This window comes from Equus asinus, chromosome 28 (genome assembly GCF_041296235.1).
Source record: "Equus asinus isolate D_3611 breed Donkey chromosome 28, EquAss-T2T_v2, whole genome shotgun sequence".
Taxonomy (NCBI): domain Eukaryota; kingdom Metazoa; phylum Chordata; class Mammalia; order Perissodactyla; family Equidae; genus Equus; species Equus asinus.
In genome coordinates, this window is record NC_091817.1 from 43,554,982 (window position 1) to 43,569,542 (window position 14,561).

The 14,561-nt window shown below is 43.6% G+C and overlaps 1 long non-coding RNA gene across 2 annotated transcripts; it reads left to right on the forward strand.

The window, feature by feature from the left end:
* The first annotated feature begins 1,433 nt into the window (after positions 1 to 1,433).
* On the forward strand, positions 1,434 to 9,034 carry LOC123281769 (uncharacterized). 2 transcript variants are annotated; one of them, XR_006521481.2, is made up of 3 exons: positions 1,434 to 1,841; positions 6,049 to 6,129; positions 6,800 to 7,545. It is a non-coding gene; the product is annotated as an uncharacterized lncRNA (long non-coding RNA). The 2 variants fall into 2 exon arrangements; XR_011499082.1 differs by lacking the exon at positions 6,800 to 7,545 and adding an exon at positions 7,660 to 9,034 and having other exon boundaries at positions 1,484 to 1,841.
* The last annotated feature ends 5,527 nt before the right edge of the window (positions 9,035 to 14,561 follow it).

Sequence of the window (14,561 nt, forward strand, 5' to 3'; positions counted from 1 at the left end):
GTTGTCCAGAGAAAGAAAAGGACATTGCTGATAGCTGCTAAAAGTTGCTTTAACCTACTAAACAGGCACCTTTGGTAGAATGTACTACTTTTAATATAATCTGTATTTTATTTTTAATAATAGAACCCCACAATTGGAAATAAAATGACTACCTGTGCCATATAAATTAAACGAAGTGTGTTGACAGAATGCAATATTCTGATATTCTGTGATTGGGGTTCTGAGCTTTAAAGATATTCAAATGTTATCTTCTTGTACAAGCTATGAAAGTAAGATTTTTCTATAAAAACAAGTAAATTTTCTATTGGCCATTGAAAAAACAAAAATCAAGAGCAATTATTAAAAGGGTGATGGATGGGATCAAATAGATCAACAGATTAATCAACAGAAAGTTAGAAACAGCACCAAGGATATTTATGATTTTACTACACAGTAAGGGGAGTGTTTTCAGTCAATAGGAAAAGGGAAAATTATTCAACACTTGCCATTGAAGGTACAGACTGATAATTTGGGAAGAAAAATAAAGCTAGTTCTCTAAATCACAGCATACACTCAAACGAATTCTAAACGGATTAAAGAGTTTAATTCCTCCAGACATTTAACACACAGTCACCAAGTACAAATTTATGAGCTAGACTGCTGTGAGATGACAAGGACAGAGCAGGGAACAAGACCCCCAGGGATGCCCACACTCATGGGGTTTACAGCCTAGCTGTGGTCTAAGGGTCTGTGCTGATCCCTTCAGTGGCCCTGGGGAAACATCACAGGTCTAGTCACAGTGACTCCAGGATTGGGTAATGTTTCACTTTCCATCTTGCATCTCTTTTATCTGATGAACAGAACCGCTGGGTGATAACACTCTCACTTTTTACCTTTCCCTTGGTGATATACACTTTGGGTGTTTTCCTGCCTCCCTTTTGGAAACAGTGGGTGGGGAGGTAATCCAACACTAGGATTTTTAAAATTCAGCTTCTCCAGTGTTTATGGGCAGATGCTGAAGACAGAGAGCCAGAAGCTCACAAGAAGGTGGAGGGGATCTCCCAGAACAAAGGACAAAGGTAGCAATAACAAGACAATTTATCCCGCCACCTTTGAAAATGTTTTCTCCATCAGGGTCAGAATCGATGAGAGGAGAGAAGAGAAATTCAGCTTAAAAATAAATATATACAGAAGTCTTCCTCTCTCCCTCCCACTGTCCCTCCGTCTCTCCCTCTCCCGCTCTCTCCCTCTCAGAGATTGGACTCAGATGTTATCTGACAGGTATGGTGTGAGGCGTGGCATGGGGCCAATAAAACTGCTCCGATTCTGCCTTCCATTTATTTCTTGCTTCATTGACATGGCAACCATAATGCAGACATCAAAGGTTGAATTGCACAATTGGTTATTTAATTACCTTTGCGATGACGCCAGAGGAGTCCAGGGTCAAGGGATTCACAGAACAGGGCCTCTGACCTAACTTCAGGGGTCAACGGAGGCTTCCCCCAGGACAGTTGAGAACTCTGAAGGGGGAGCAGGAGTAGACACCTAGAGCGGCTTGGGTGGAGGGTGAGCATGCACAGATTCTAGCAGAGCAGACGGTCCTCCCCAACACGGGCAGGCATCAGCCAAGAAGTCAAGGGCCTGAATAGAATAAAAAGGCGGAGGAAGGTTGAATTCACTCCTCGACTGATTGCTGAGCGGAAACGTTGATCTCCTGCCCTGGGTGATCCTGATTCATAGAACCTCAGATCCAGACTGGAATCTACACCCTCGGCTCTCTGGCTGTCAAGGCTTCCAGCATCTTCCCTGGATCTCCAGCGTGCAGACAGCAGACTGTGGGACTTCTCAGCCTCCATAATCACGTGAGCTAATATCTTACAATAAATCCCTTTCTTAGCTTTTTTTATTATAAACTAATACCTTATAATAAATCTATATATCTCTCTACAAAGATATATGGAGATTTTTATAGAGAGAGATTTATGTATACATATTGGTTCTGTTTCTCTGGAGAAACAGACTAATACATCTGACTAATACAGATATCTATAACGGAATATATAAACTGGATGGCTGTCTGGTGAGGGCCCGCTTCCTTCTTTGCCCACAGCCATCTTCACCTTGAATCCTCACAGGGTGGAGAGCAGAGAGAGAGATCATCTGCCTCCTTCCAGTCTCTTCTTACAAGGGCCCTAATGCTATTCATGAAGGCTCCACCCTCAGGACCTAATTGCCTCCTAAATGTCCCACCTCCAAAAACCATCACACTAGGGATTTAGGTTTCAACAAATGAATTTGGGTGGACACAAGCATTTGCTCCACAGCACATACCTAGTTACTTTCATTACATCTAGTTTCATTTCTCCCCTCTGCTGACATCACGCTGTTTCTCACACTTAAATCTTTACCTGTAAAATTTCAAATAGTGTTTTTAAACACTTGAAAAAAATAATATTATTTTATCAAATTAAGAAGAATAATGTGTCCAGAAAAAAATACAAGCTTGACTACCCAGGAGAGTTCTCCAAAAATCTTTTCTTGACCATGACCTCGTTCCAATTTGAAGTCTAGCATCTGGGGAAAAAAATTGATTTGCTAATCTCTTTTCAAAACTCTATTTAAATTATGCTCAAAATGTCCTATTCTCATCAATTCAGAGGGAAAAATGCAAATGACTAATAAATATGAAAAAATGTTCAGCACTCAACTAATCAAAGAAATGCAAATTAAAGCAACAAGGTGATACTTTTCACCTATCAAATTTGCAAATGCTTTTTAAATGCCAATACCGGATGTTGGCAAAGGTGACATACAACTCACGTAATAGTGCTCATGGTAGCACAAAATGAAAAATGTTTTGGCAAAATAGAGCAAAAGCCTTCAAAACAGCCATATCCTTTGACTTTATAAATTCTCTGCTAGACATCTACTGTAGAAAATAATGTAAAGATTTATGTACAAAAAAAACTCAAAACAGTGGCATAATAAAAAAAAACTGTCAACATCCTACAATTGATCACTGGGTCGTGCTTTTCAAGCTGTAATCAGTAGAGCCCTAAACACAGAGGGAACCAGTGGGGCCAGACTGTGGTCAAGTTGTTAGGACACTGAGTTCTGTATTTCCGAGTCAAACAGTTCTGCTTTTATCTATTTTACATAGTGAGTTCCAGTTAAGATTCACTTTGTATTATCATTATTATTTTGGTAATTGTCAGTCTACCCCAACTAGAACGTAAGATCCATGAAGAACCTATCTGTAAGTGATGTGCCACTAGATTCCCAAAACTAAACACGGTGCTTGGTTCATAGTAGGTATTCAACAAATAGATGATGTTTCTTGTAGATTTAAGTGGTTTTTTTCCTGATTAAAAACAAGTTTGAAAAGCATTATAATTAGGAAATCTCATAAATACCAAAGGTTGGCAAATTATGGTCTGTGGGACAAGTCTGGCCCACCACTTGTTTTTATAAATAAAGTTTTATTGAGACATAGCCACCCACACTCATTCACTTACATGTTGTCTATGGCTGCCTTTGTGTTGCAATGGCAGAGTTCAGTAGTTGCAACAGAGATTGTGTGGCTTCCAAAGCTGAAAATATTTACTTTCCAGCCCTTTACAGAAAGAGTTTGCTGACCCCTGCTCTATACAACCATTAAAAATCATGAAACAGGGGCCGGCCTGGTGGCATAGTGGTTAAGTTTGCACATTCCACTTTGGCAGCCGGGGTTCAGATCCAGCACACGGACCTAGTACTACTTGTCAAGCTATGCTGTGGCAGCGTCTCACATAAAATAGAGGAAGATTGGCACAGATGTTAGCTTAGAAACAATCTTCCTTGCCAAAAAAAAAATGAAAAAACTAACATCATTAACACATAAAAACATTCACAATGTGATATTAAGTGTTGAAAAAAAAGTTCAAAAACAAAAGTACAATGCCAAGTGTTGGTGAGAACATGAGGTAACAGGAAGTGTCCTCCACCACTGATGAGAGTGTAAATGGTTGGCATCATCTCCCCAGGTGGTAGGTACGCATGACATCTGAAGAGGAACTTCATTCCTAGCGATTATCCAACGGAAATGAGGGTACATGTGCCCTAAAAGACGCGTGAAAAGAATGTTCACAGCAGCATTGTTTGAAATAGGCCCAAAGTGGAAACAACTGAAGCATCCATCAAAAGTAGAGTGGACAAATAAATTATGGTAGAGTCACACAATGGGAAAAAATCCTCAGTGCAAATGCACAAATTACTTCTACACACAACAACAGGGATGATTCTCACAAACATAATGCTAAGAAAGAGAAACCAGACACAAAAGAGTATATTCCATAGGCTTATAAATAGAAACCTAAGAGTAGGCAAAATTAATTTCCAATAGATGATAGGATAGCCTTTAACTTTGGAGGAAAGGGAGAGGGTATAAATTTGGAGGGGCTTTGGAGGGGCTGGTAACATTTCATCACTTGACCTGGGCGATGGTTCCATGGCCATTTTCACTTAGTGATAGTTCATTAGTTTTTGCACTTTTCAGTGTATAAATCATACTTTTCATTTAAAAAATGCTTTAGAAATGAATGTATACTATGGTCCTAATTTGGTTGAAGAAAGAAAAAGTGAGACTAAATGTGAGTGCATCAAAAAAGCAACCGACAGGGGCTGGCCCCGTGGCCGAGTGGTTAGGTTCGCGCACTCCGCTGCAGGCGGCCCAGTGTTTCGTTGGTTCAAATCCTGGGCGCGGACATGGCACTGCTCATCAAACCACGCTGAGGCGGCATCCCACATGCCACAACTAGAAGGACCCACAACGAAGAATATACAACTATGTACTGGGGGGCTTTGGGGAGAAAAAGGAAAAAATTAAAAAAAAAATCAATCTAAAAAAAAAACTTTAAAAAAAAAAAAAAGCAACCGACAGAACTACATGGCAATCTTGAGAGATTGGATTATGACTGCTTTTCATTTTCTTCCTGTATACAATGTTCAAAATTCTCTACAATGTTCCAAACGTGAGAGACTCCTAAGAATGATAGCTGCAAGGCAGATATCCCAAACTCCCATCCCTAAAGTTGAAAGAAACAAGCAAAAAGAAGTAAAACTAGCAAAGAATCCATAACAAACATTGAAAGTATACCTGATAGTCCCAATTTGGAAAACAGAGATTGGAAGCAAGGGCGAGCCACTGGGAGCCAGGAATATCCCATCTGGACGTCCTTCCCCGACACTGATGAACAATGGCCTAAGTCGCAAGTCAGAGGAACGGCCTAAATACATAGCAATGGGAGTATTTACGCCACTGAAACTGGCAAAGGCTACAAATCAGGGCTTGACGTATTGTTTTGTTGATCATCTAGGCTCAAGAAGGTGATGGAAAAGAATGTTAATAATGCAGATTAAAATTAAATGTGCGTTGGGTCGGTAGGCATAATCACACAAAAAATTAAAGAAATATTCTTCCAGTAGTCAAAAGCTATTATCCAAGTCAGCAAGGGAGCCACTCACATCATTGGCAAACATCCTTACAAACATCTTTGATTGTTTCACTTTCATCTTAGTAGTTAACATACAGGAAAATATCAGGCAACATTTATGCCAGAACTATACTTGCTGGTCAATTGCAACCATAGGATACAAGAATTCGAAAGAAATCAGCAAAAGCATCCTGTGAAAATCAACCAGTTACATGGAATTTACAGTGAAGAGTACTGTGTATTTTATCATTACTTGTAAATTGTGTGCTATGCGTCCTTTCCATGAGTGACATTGATAATAAACTTACAAGCATATACGCTTTCCCAGAAAGCCAGTTTGTTAAACATTGACCAGCATACCATTGCCTAGAAACAATTTTTTCTCAGTAGAAGAAGGTCACTAACATAAACATGATTTGTAAATGTGGCCACAGCCGAAGAAGTCAAAGAGCTAATGGGAAGGAGGCACTAAAGGAAAAATGCAAAATGAAAAAGTGCCTCTTCCTCACCAGGGCTAAGGGGAGGTAAATGACTGACATTTTGTGCCCTGTGTGAAGAGAAACTGTATGAGCTTAATTCTCAATTCTTCATCTTTCAGGTTCTGCCACACGTCGAGAAAGAAAGTGAGAAATTTGAGAGCACGAAAGTTAAAAGGGCTTCTCAATAATTAGCTTAACAGGTAAATCAAGGTGTACGGATTCCCAGGGGCTAAGACGGAGAGAAGTGAGGTCCTCCAGCATCCACCTAATTCTCCACAGCCTCTGCTATTCAGCCAATGAATTACACTCTTTCTCCCCTAATTAGATTGTGACTTCATGTGGTAAACCTGATTTCCCTTGCATTTAAACACTACTTTATAATTTTCAAATACAATTATATTAATCTCATTTGATTCTCATAACAATTTTATGAAGCAAGAATGGCTAACTTTTAAAGGGAAAAAAAATCCTAAGGAAAACTTAGTATTTTTGGGTGCTTAATGTAACCACAGTTTTAAAACTAGGCTCAAGAAAAATCCTGCTTTCAAACCACCCATATTTCTTTTGCGTGCACGCATATCTGGTTCCTTAAAGATTTCAGCGTAGTTTTGTTTCTAAAGCACTTGCCCTTTATCATTCTTCTTGGGAAAAAAGACAAAACCGCCTGATTACAATTAACTAAAGGGCAACTATTAATTTTTTAAACCCTGGCCTCTGCCTTTATCACGAAAACTTCTGAGAGGTAGACAGACAACCTCTTTTTCAGTCCTTGATCCTAATTTTCTTCCTTAGTACAGAAACTTGTACACAGTAGGTACTCAAGTCAATTAGGTAAGATTGGTTTCCCAGCCTGCCTTGCTTGGGTTTCAGGACAAGCACCATGCTGGAGGGAGACACAGCAGGAGCTGTACACGGCTATACAATTCCAAAGCAGCCTCCTGAAGAAAGACGACTCAGAGTCAGTGAGAAAATGAGTATCCACAGCTCCTTCTCAGAGGGAAGGGGTGGGGAGAGAGAATAGAAGAAAGGAGAGATGGAAGGAGGAAAAGAAAGACACGGCCATTTATTGAACCCCTATTACCTGTTCCAGGAATTTTCACAGACTTCATCTGCTGAATCTTCAAACAGTCTGACCAGGTTGTCATTAACCCCATTTTACAGATGAAGAAACTGAGATTCAGAGAGGTTAATGGCTTGATAAATAACAAATTAATAAAGATCTATCTGTGATTTCAAAGACCATCCTTGACCTCAGACCAGTGGTTCTCAAAGTTGAGTCCAACCGGCACCAGGAGCGGCACCTTGGAACTTGTTAGAAATGCAGATTCCCAGGGCCCACCCCAGGGCTGCTGAAGCAACAACTGTAGAAGTGGAGCCCAAAAAAGTGCGTTTTAATGAGCCCTCCACGTTATTCTGATAGACACTAAAATTTGACACCTGCTCAGGAGCAGAAGTCAACAAACATAAAGGGCCAGAGGGAAAATATTTTAGGCTTTGCAGGCCACATGGTGTGTGTCGCAACTACTCACCTTTTGCTGTATTAGTACAAAAGCAGCCATAGTCAATACACAAAGAAATGAGCATGGCTGGGTTCCAATAAAACTTTAATTATGTTCAATGAAATCTGAATGTTATATCATTTTCATGTGTCATGAAATATTATTCTTCTTTTGACTGTTTTTCCAACCATTTAAAAATATAAAAAGCATTCTTTTTTTTTTTTTTTTTAGGAAGATTAGCCCTGAGCTAACATCTGCCGCCAATCCTCCTCTTTTTGCTAAGGAAGACTGGCCCTGAGCTCACATCCATGCCCATCTTCCTCTGCTTTATATGTGGGATGCCTGCCACAGCATGGCTTGCCAAGCGGTGCCATGTCCGCACCCGGGATCCGAACCAGCAAACCCCGGGCCACCGAAGTGGAACATGTGCACTTAACCACTGCGCCATCGGGCCGGCCCCTAAAATGCATTTTTATCCCAAGGGCTATACAAAAACAAGCGGTGGGCTAGATTTAGCCCATGGGCTGTAGAGCTGGCTTATGCTACCTACTGAGAACTCTCTAATTAGGGCAATGACACAAAGATAGGCAACTCCAATACAAGGCAAAATGTTGCAAAGGCAAATTTTAAAACTCTCTACGGCCCAATGGAGGCAGACAGCCCATTTGGTTGTAGCAATTAGGAAGTCTTCCATGAAGAGGTGACAATCCATGTGGGTCTTGCATGATGAGTAGGAGTTCAACAAGTAGAGACAGTGAAGATAGACCATGCAGAGGGAATGGCTTGGACAAAGGGGTGAGAACTGGCATTTGCAAGCCACCCACTCCAAAATGCCTGCTTCCACCCAAAATATTCCAATCTCTTGAACTAAAAATGCTTTGAGGAATTGGAATATGTGAAAAGTGTTTCAATGCTTCTGTGAGTACCAATGAAACTAAAGCATTGAGAAAGGGACAAATTGCAACAACTGAAATAATAGCGTTACGTGTGAAAACCATGATCAATGATATATTTTTCTCTCTTTACAGATCACAAGTTGAGGGGAGGGTGTCTTATTTCCCACATCAAATTACTTCCGGGTGCAAATTCGACTGTACGGAATATGCTCCCAAGTATCATACAATACAAAAAATAATTCTCTTGAGATAGTTTCTAGTTATACAAATTAGTTCCCATGAGATTTATTTTGTTTTCTTTAGTCTTTACACACCATCCAATGGAGTTGTTGGTTATTTTCAAGCACAAGAAATCCCCTCATGAGTATAAATTACTACAATTTCAGACAGTGTTGGGTTTTTTCCAAGTTACACATTTTCATTAGATTTGCTTTGATACCAGTCATTAAAAGGAAATGCTATCTGGTTGGCAGTGTTTCTAGAGCAAGAAAGAAGGCAAACTGTCAAGTTGGTATGGAATAATGCATTTCTCTCCTGAGAGACACCCAACTTCAGACAGTAGGGCAGTTAAGAGACCAGGTTCTGAAGTCAAACTCTCCAGGCTCAATTCGCTGGCCTCCCACCCAACGAGCTATCAGCACCTGACAAATTACTCATCTCCCACAGCCTCAGTTTCCCCAACAATAAAATGGGAAAAAGTAATCATAGCCACCTCTCGGTGAGTATGTGATTGTACGGTACAGGAAACGGGCTCAGTTAGTTTTAGCAATCATTACCATGTCCCAGTGACCCCTTTCCTCCAAATCTAAACAAAATCTGCCAATTTTTTTTTTTTTGAGCTAAAATGATATTCCCTCCATGCAACCTTCTGATACAGCGGTAAGTTGAAGACAAGACCTGACAAGTAAGACCCTTCGTGTCCCCTTCTCTCTCCGTCCTCCATCATTTGGACCCTGCAGGGGTCTGAAACTGCTCACCAAGCTGCGGGAGATAAAGGCAGAGAAACAGGGCGAAGCTGACCACACAGCCTCTCCCACTGCCAGCTTCCTGCCCACAGCGGGCCCAGCTGGCAGAGAGCAGGGCAGAGGTCTCATCAGTAGGGAGGTCTGGATTTTGGTTCCTTACACAGGATAGAACAGACCGAGTACTGAAATGAGAACCCTTGGGACATCAGAAAGGGTATTTTGTATTATCTGAGAGAGGCTGGAAAAGCTATAGGACCATCTGAGCTTCCATCAGGGGCAGAGAAGAACTTTTCCCGTGACAGGGGGAGGAGTGGGCAGAGGCAAGAAGGGAGACAAAGCTGATTTTGATCACATTCTAAGAGACCCATTACAACTGATGTGCATGGACTGTCTGTCTGTCTGTCTGCCGTGGGTGTGAGGGACGGTGGCAATGACTCAGGCCTTCAAGACATATAGACCTGAAGCTTCAGCACCTATTACCTCATTGAAGTGCAGTTTTCTCAACTGAGTTCTGGGGACAAGAATGAGTGGGGACTCAAGGAGATGAGGGATGCAGAGTTTTTGGCACAGTGCCATCCTGCAGACAAAACAAACGGCGGCTGATCTTGTCACGATCACTAGTATCTGTGTTCTCACTCCCATTCAGTGGCGACTTGTGAAGTCACTTTAATATTCACTAACGGCCATGGCAATTTGCAGTCAGTGCCTTTATGGGTCAGAGTGCAATCCAGCAGAGCCTGTGGGTGTGGGTTTGTTCCCCCCAGGTAACACTGACAGTGACATTCCTTTACTCATTACCATTTTCCTCTCAACTGACTCACTGGTCAGGAATGACAAGTTCCCAAGCTGGTATGAATAAAAAACGGGCTTGGGGAGGGGCGGACAAGCTTGCCACCGCCCCCACCCCACCCCACGACCACCACTGGGTCTGCCCTCCCTCCCTCTGAGGTGTTCCACCACGCCTCGCACTTCACCTTCCTCGGCACAATCACACTTTGTCGAGATGACCTCTTGAATTAAACACTTTCTCCCCTCTCTGAACTCCTGCAGAACATGGACTGGATCTTTCATCCTGCGTCTTCACTGTGTAGCCCCTAGATTTCTTTAATGATTGAACGATATTATTGATTAAGGTATAAGAATAAGCACCTTATTAAAAAGTACACCAGTGCACACTCCTTATAAACCAACATTTGTGTTTATAAGCTTTCCTATTAGCCTGTCTCTCTAACTGGGTGTTTCCTCATTGATCTGTTTCATTTGCAGCAGAAATCACTAAAATCCTCTGTACCCAAAATACAGTGTGGCTGCTAACATTCCATTATATAAAACAAATATAGGACGCTCCCAAGGATGCCTTAAATCATGTCCCCCAGTGGCCGAAAAGGGGCACCACTCTGCCCCAGTACCTGCTCCCCTGGAAGAGACCTCACTGAAGGGAAGAACTGGCACATTCTTCAGGGAGTAGGAAACAAGGATCCAAGAGTACGTCTACACAGCCAGTTGGCTTTCTTTTCCAGATTTGCTTTCAAATGAGGCTTTCATAACTTCCTTGAAAAAGACCTCCTGGCACCTATCATCCTGCATGGCCCATGTGTCTTCAAGGACTAAAGAGAAGCAACCCACAGTCCTAGAGCCTCCACAGAGAATCACAGCCGCACAGCGTCATGTCACAGCCTGCCACGCGCCCTCGTCCCCAGCTGTGTCAGGGCAAGAATGCTGTTTCCAAAGCAACTGGGACATTGTGCTTTCCTGACGCGGCAGGAAGAGAGCCCCATGTGCACGCACACATGCAAACACACATGGTCACATGCCGGCATAGGCACATGCAAGCGGGCACGCCTAAGGACACATGTGCACAAACCCAGACACGGATCCCCTGTATTGTGGGCACAGGTGAATCTTTCAAAGAGACAAATGTCATCTTATTTCTTATTCTGGCCGGAGAAGTTAGCTTTCTGAGGATATAGTTAGCTGATTTCACATCTGCCATTTAATATTTCTTACAGGTAACTTGGGGGAAATTGAAAACCCAACGCTCTATATCTATTTGTAAATGCCTGCTGGTCCCATTAGCCCTACTTTTCTCCCACTGAGAGGGTAGGGATTGTATCTAGCCTGAGATGTGTGGCCCCCTTTCTCCTAAGGCTTCGATTAGTGACCTCAGATGGGCAATCCATCTCCCCTGCCATTTCTTCCTGTCTTCTTCTCATTCCTGCTCTTCCTTCTTCCCTAATGCTCTGTTTAGTTGGAATTCCCCTCCCAGGAAATTCAGAAACCTGAAACCATCTCCTGGTGTTAGATTCTGCCGCCGGGTGTGAGCCTGGGGTGGGGCATGCCACAGCTTCAGGATGTGAGGCAAGGAGAACCAGGTTGGCCCCTCGAAGTCTCAAACCTACATGGGGAAGGCCTGGAGGCAAAATAGGCTCTGAAGTGCCGGGTCTGCACCAGAGGTCAGGCAAGGCAGAGGGGTGCGGCTGGGAGCGGGCAAGGTTGCTACAGCGGTGGCGTGCCGGGTGGCAGGCCAGAGTCAGCCCTTACAGAGTCTTTTTTTTTTTTTAGAGGAAGATTAACCCTGAGCTAACTGCTGCCAATCTTCCTCTTTTTGCTGAGGAAGACTGATCCTGAGCTAACATCCATGCCCATCTTCCTCTACTTTATATGTGGGACGCCTGCCACAGCATGGCTTGACAAGCGGTGCCATGTCCGTACCCAGGATCCAAACGGGTGATCCGTGGGCCCCAGAAGCGGAACATGTGCACTTAACCGCTGCGCCACCGGGCTGGCCCCACAGAGTCTGCAGAATTGGAAAAGTCACCCCCTTGGGCTTGACCTGGGAAGCTGCACTGGATTTCAGCTCCCACCCACCCCTCTGGGGTGACCCCGAGGGAGTGTAGAAGCTGTAAGAATGGGTCTGCAGCCTCGCCCATGAGTCAAGGGAGCCATAAAGTGCTAGTTCACACATCACTCTCTCTCCAGGCTCGCTTCCCATGCTCAGATTCTCCAGACCAAACATCCTCTCGACCCAAAGAATCAAACCAGGTACCTGGAAGGGAGCTCGATCCTGTGCATGAAAAAAACAAAGAACATATAGGACTTCTGAGAGTCAGCATGGTCAGGAGCCCAGGCTCCAAAGGGAGGCGCCCTGAGTTCTTGCCTCTGCCTGTCCATTGACCATGAGACATGGGGCAAGTTACTCAACCTGGCTATGCCTCATTCTCCTCATCTCTACACTGGAGAGCAAATACTTCCTACTCCCCACGGTGGTTATGAGGACAAAATGAGGTCATACGTATCAAGCACTTAGCACCTGGTACATAGTAAGCACTCAATTGTTATCTACTCTTATTCACCTGAAATAACTCCAAATTTAACTAAATTTTCCAAAGTTGCTGGTTGATTTGGTTTCATATATATAAAATAATAGGTGCTCTATCCCCATCTGTCCACCTTCAATACGTATTTTTAAAGCACACATATCACAAGAAGTTTATGGTCAATGTCCAGAAAGCAAGGCTTAGGGATGAGGCTGACCTTGGGGGGTTCCAAATACAGCTTTACCACAGGGTAACGAGCTTACCCATTAGGACACTGAACAAGTCTTGACTGTACAGAGTCAAAAGTCTTGAGCCTACAAAGCACAGACTCTACAAGCAAAAAAGTGACAAGCAATTCACTACAATTCCATTTGAAAGGCTGCCAAGAAATGGAAAAAACACTGAGTCGATGTCTTTCCCTCTTTCCTTAAGTCTGGTGCGACATGGCATTTACCTGTACGATAGATGCATAAATGCATGGCATGGGCAATGGTTAGGCCAACATCAGCCAGCCCTTCCTGCCTAACATCAACATTTTGTAAGCCCCATGCACACGGCATTTCTTCCTGAAAACTTTGCTGACTTTCCAAGTCTGGATTAGTGTTTCCATCTTTTCCTATTACATCAGTGGACTAAATTGTTTACTTATTTATATCCCCCATTAGACTCCAAGCTCCAGGATGGCAAGGCCATTGGTTTTTTTGGTTTTTGTTTTTTTCCCAGCACTGTTTTTTCCTCAGTACCTAGCACAGTCCCCGGCACACAGTAGGTTTCAATATTATTGTAAACGAATGAATGATGGCAATAAAGAGGATGAGTCAGTGTTTTTGAGAGACTATTGCATGGGTGTGGGCACTGAGTGGTGTGTATAAGAGGGGATTCTTGGCCCTGCTCCCAGCCAGATCTGGGCAACCAGACAAGTAATCACTTCCGTTCAAAGACAAGGAAAAGAGAGCTCTGAAATTTCTTAAAGTGGGGGCTGCAGATGCTTATAGCTCAAACAAACCAACATGCAAAAGAAAAACTAATTTACAGACAACATTTCCAGAGGACGCATCCACAACACTCAGAACGCATGTCGTAACACAAATACCAGCTGTTCGGGTATGATGGGAACCAAGAAATTCTGCACACGCGCCTTGGCCAGAGCAGAGAGAAACGTTAGAACAGGAAGACCAGACTAGACCCGCCGCAGGCAGGAGGGAGGCCAGTGTGGATTTAAGCCCGGTGCCAACATTCATGGCTGCGATTGGCTGCCGTCCAGCTGCGGGCCGGCATCTGATAGGATGAGCGCTCTGAGCAGGGCTGTGGCTGGAGGAGGGGTGCAGGAAGGGCTGGCCCGCAAAGGCTGCTGGGAAGCACAAGTGCCCAGTGGCGAGGGGAGGGGGAGGGGGAGGGGAGGCCAATAAATGGGAGGAAGTTTAGACAGCATCGGTCCCTGGGGCTCTGGCTGCTTTAGGTCACAAGCAAGAACTGCTAGCAGAACAGAAACTTGGCTGAAAAAAAAAGTTTCTGAAGCTGCTGAGTGAACCTTGCGTCTTTGAGTGCAGCCACTTCCCTTACTGTGATCTCCAAGTGGCAATGGGCAATTTCTGCGCTGTCTTTGGAGCAACATTCTCAAGGCCAGGCCACTGGACAGAACTGGAAGGTGGATCATTCGGGGACTTCTTATGGGAGAACCTTTGTGAGGCAGTCAGTCGATCAACAGATGCTTTCCGAGCGCCTCTAGGGTGCGGTGGAACGCGGCAATCTGGAAGGACGCTTCAGAACCGGTTGGTGAGTTCAGACTTGAGGCACATAACGGACAGTACGAGTGAAACCCATCTGTCAACTGAGGCGCCCTTAGTGGGTGCGTGGTATCACAGCCCGGATGCTCTCGCTTTGCTGAAAATATCCACACTCAGACCCTTCCTCTTTTTCCTTGTAAAGCCAAAACCAAACTGCTTTAAGAGGTT